This window comes from Octopus bimaculoides, chromosome 1, assembly GCF_001194135.2.
Source record: "Octopus bimaculoides isolate UCB-OBI-ISO-001 chromosome 1, ASM119413v2, whole genome shotgun sequence".
In the NCBI taxonomy this organism is placed as follows: Eukaryota; Metazoa; Mollusca; class Cephalopoda; order Octopoda; family Octopodidae; genus Octopus; species Octopus bimaculoides.
The window spans coordinates 9,606,042-9,610,966 of NC_068981.1; positions in this window are offsets into that span (position 1 = coordinate 9,606,042).

Sequence of the window (4,925 nt, forward strand, 5' to 3'; positions counted from 1 at the left end):
TGTGTGTGTGTGTGTGTGTGTGTGTGTGTGTTTGTGTATGTATATATATATATATATATATATATATATACGTTTATATATTCGTTTTGCAAGATTCTTGATGTGAAATCGTGTGTTGAAACAGATATTGTTGTATTTGGGGATGGTGATGTTGCCAGTTTAGCCAATAAAAGCACTCGCACTATATGACTGGTGTTAATTTGAAAAGGCACTAAAACCTATCTGACAGAAAATTTCCCACCTGGCCAGAGGGAGAAATTTCGGAATGGTGGAGGTGCGGTTCCGCGATTAAGCCTCAGCCAGGCAACACTCAGTGACCATACAACCACTGAAAATGGATGAGGTAATTCTTCTACCCATACACCTTGGAAGACGTGCTTCCAGAGTGAGGATAAAAGATATACCCACGGAGATAAATGTGGCCTGGCTGGAGGAAGCGACATTGCTGGGTATGGAGGATAAGATAGCAGTCCTCCAAGCCACTAGCACTGCTCATAAGAATTGGCAGGAGCAGACCCAGAATATGGTGATTCAGGCAGCTCCGGAGGACCTTGAAGAGATGGCGGAAACCATAACGGTCGACGATATAACGTTTTGGGCTAGAGTGGAGGGCAGGACCCCTCGTTGTTACAAATGTGGCCAAAAGGCCACATTAAGGTAGAATACCCTCCATCGCCAGTAAAGCCTCAAGAAGTGCCAGTGTCCGTAAAAGAAACCGCACCTCCACCAACGGTGAAGGTCAACGGAAGTACAGAGGAAGAAGAAAGAAGAAGGAAACATAACCAAGGACGGATGGGAAATTATTAGAAGGAAGAGCAGAAAGAGGAGGAAAAAGATACAAACTGTGAAGGAGGACCCCATCCCACACCCATCCAACTCCCACCCGAATCCACTTCGTCCCACCCTTCCCTTGCAGGCACCAAACCTCACTCTGCCTCACCTGACATTAACAAAATGAACACAAGCATACAGGAGCCCCAGATTCCCCAGCCCCCCAACCTGGGAAGAAAAAAAGAGCATAGCGTCGAACAAAGTACAAAATAGCTAATTGTTAAAGAAGAGGTTAACAATTGGACGAAACGAATAGAAGTTGTCACTACAGGCTGTAAAGAGGTGCCCCCACATTATAAGTGTGTAATAGTGGACACAATATATATACAGTGGGACTGAAAGAATATTGAAGCAATGTGTTGCACTGGCAGAAAAGAATTGACATCAGGTGTCTGCCAACGGTGGCGAGTCATAAAGATCTTATTAATGATTATAATATAAACATTTTTAAAAGACAAGATAAATGAAGTCGCCCGGATGTGGAGACGAGCGACTTCATTTCATTTTATCATTCCATTAATTAATTAATTCATTTTCATCCGTTTGTGTCCCCACTTTGTATGATTTTGTATTGTCCCTCTATATCCACTCCTTGTGGATAATAAAAAACCTTCATTCCTTTCTCTTATCCGATATAGCATCCGTCTTTTTTTATTTTTACAAATATTAGGTTGTTTCATATGAAATGTCGTATTTGAAAAGTAACAATAAAATGTTTCAGAAGTGTTAGAGAACTGCTTTATTTATTTGCATCAAAGTATAATGCATGTTCATTTATGACATTTATCCAACGTTTCTCTCTCATATATTACATCTTTAAAAAAAAAAATTAATCTTTTGCTGTGGTAAACTGTCCGAATGTTTCAGTTACCCAATCTCTATTTAAGGATGTTTTATTGCTTAAGGAGAGCTCAAAAGGCTTAAATAAGTGATGATCAGTTGGAGAGATATCAGGGGAATAGAGAGGATGTTGCAATATATATATATATATATATAAATAAATAGATAGATAGATAGACAGATAGATAGATATATAATTTAAAAAATACATGTAGTAAATAAACATACGAACATATACTAAATACATAGACGAACGGAAATCACAGAAGGTCAACAACTCCTCTTCAGTTATCGGCCAGAGGGTCAAAGCACAATTTCGGCCATTACCGATCGAGATAGATAGATAGATAGATTATGGAATGAACATTATTTAAAATCATTACAATTGTTTCGACACATTTTTGCAGCCGTAGTAAATTGGTGAAATGTGTAATCATTATCATGCGTGCAAGGTTTAAAATGCACCTCCTCAGGTGATTGTTTAAATAAGTCCTTCATTAAATCCTATAGTCATTTCATTCAGCTTCAGAACGCACACCCAAAGCGATGTGTCATTCTCAGAAGTTTACAGACCAAATTAAACCCATAGATATAGTGACAGACAAAATGCAATTATTATCAAAATAAAAATACAGAAATAAAGAAATGAACAAAAATGGAGAAAAATGGTCTGGTCTACTATAAATTAACTTTGTTATTGATCGGCAGAAGTTCAATATATGATAAAGAAAAAAGAAAGAAATGATGATGAAAAACAAAAAGGCAGACATGTGTGTGTGTTTGTGTGTGCGTGTGTGCGTACATATATACACACGCACAAATGTCTGTCTAGTTGAAATTGTCAAATTTCTAACGAAATATCTAGTTTCTGCGTTGGAGTCAGCCTTGTCTCTACTGCAGTGAAATTCGGAAAACAAAACAGTATCGAGAATTTGGTTAGAAGAGAATCATCTCACTCATATCTGAAGTTTAGTTAGAACCATTGCATAATTATATTTCCATAAAAAAATCATGACCAGCTTTTGCAACCTAATTATATCGTCATAAAAGCCACGAACGTCTACATAAATGCTTCTCGAACCGTTCATTATCGGCAATTAAAGACAGTAGACTTTAAAGAAAACATGTATAAATTCTCGCCCAAATGTTCTTCCGCGGGTTCGAGAAGCTTTGCTGGGAGTTATAAAAAGTTGGATTATTGAACTCTTTAGAAGAGTCGCATTAAAGCATACATGGAGGCCTGTTGCTGTGTTCCACGAAGTGTGGTCTCACTTTCTTTTACTTGTTTTTGTATTAAATACTTTGTATACCATGTTTGGTGAGGTGTGGTCAGTATTGTACTTTAATTCTGACATATGCTAAAAAATGCTAAGAATGCTAAGAAAATAGCTGGAATTAACGACATTTTCAGCTGACATAAGAATAGAATTTGGTCAAAAGAAACATATTTGATTGCTGAACGGACTCAAAACCTGAGCATCAATGATCTCACTGTGTCTCCTGTCCCACATAAAGAATGCTACAAGTTCTTAAGCGTTGATGAAAATATATCATACCAAGGTACTGTGAATAAAGATAGTGAACCAAGAATAATACACCAGACTAAGAAAAATATGGCTGACTAAATCCTTCTCTTGCAAGACAATATCCCACAATGCATTTGCAGAACCAGTGCTGATTCCAGCATCTGGGATACTTAACTAGTCTGTAGAAGAAATAGACTCCATAGACGTTAAAACACGCAAAATTCTAACATCAACTGGAAATCTCCACAGAAATAATGATATCGACAGACTCTACCTTAAAAGAGATAAAGGAAGAAGAGGCTTGAGATCAATGCAGACAGCCTTCGAATGTCAAATAATCTCTCCCTCCTCTCCCTCTTCTCCCCCCCCTCTCTCTCTCTTACTCTCAGACAGCACTTGTTAAACAACAACAGCAAAAATAAATACATTAATGCTTAAAAGTGAAGAAAATAATATCCTACATGTCGGAAGCTAGCTCCTCGGTAAGCATTCTTTTCCTTATGGCTGCCCATACAACCTCAAATCAGCCAGACTAGCATACCTAAAAAAAGACCTACAGGTGAAACAGTCAACATACTAAAAAAAGACGATGCATGGCTGTGTTTCACGAAGACTTGAAAGAGACGGTAATATCAACATGAAAGGAAGCCTCTCTTGACCGCTACATCACCCTTCGAAGGCTATACGTTTGCAATCCTAAAACAAATTACTACGAAAACTTAATAAAAAAAAGAGACAGTGAAGTCCGTGGAACACCAAGATGCAAACGAAAATGTAGATTATGTCAATTTCTGTGGAAGACATCACATATGTGATTACGAATGAAAGTGCAAACGAATGAAAGTGTATGATTTTAATTTGCTTCGTATTTGACAGTTGCTTTGTTCTTCAGCACCACCATTTGCTAATCTTGAGAGAGAGAGAGAGAGAGAGAGAGAGAGAGATAGAGAGAGAGAGAGAGAGAGAGAGAGGGAGAGAGAGATAGTGAGAGAAAGGCTGAGAGAAAGGGAGAGAAATGATATAAGTGGTAAGACCTCGAAAGTGAGAGAAGTTAAACGTTTCGTATTTTTAAGGATCTATTTTGATGAGTTGTATTGATTGTAGTAATATTGTTGCTATTTGCTCTGCCCTTCAATGTTCATGAAGCAGGAATAAGGTGGGGGTCTATAACATAATTGCAGCTATTCAAATTCAAACAAAACCATCATAGGTGAACAGGATTCTGATTGCACTGCAATTAGACGAAGATGCGGGATTGCAATATAGCTGAACGAAATACGATACTTTTATAGATTTAACACAGAAATATTCTCTAAGTAAACACAAGAAGCTGTTGCTTGGCTTCTGTAATAAACAATCGGAGAGTTTAGCCAATAAAAAGAGATCCAGGAAGGAATATAATACATGAATACATATATATCGATGCACACATATATGCACATACCCACTGGCATACACTCACAAGCGTATACTCACTCCTCTGTTTCGCACATATACACATGAGTATAAACGCAAATGTTCATGACAAAATACATTGTCTTCATAGCCAGTTTTAGAGGGATTAATTTACACATTCAGCATCATCATACACCTACATACATCCATAAATTATGTCTGTGTGTGTATCCATGTGTGCGTGAGTGTGTATGTATGTATGTGTGTAGGTCTCTCTCTCTCTCTCTCTCTCTCTCTCTATATATATATATATATATATATATATATATATAT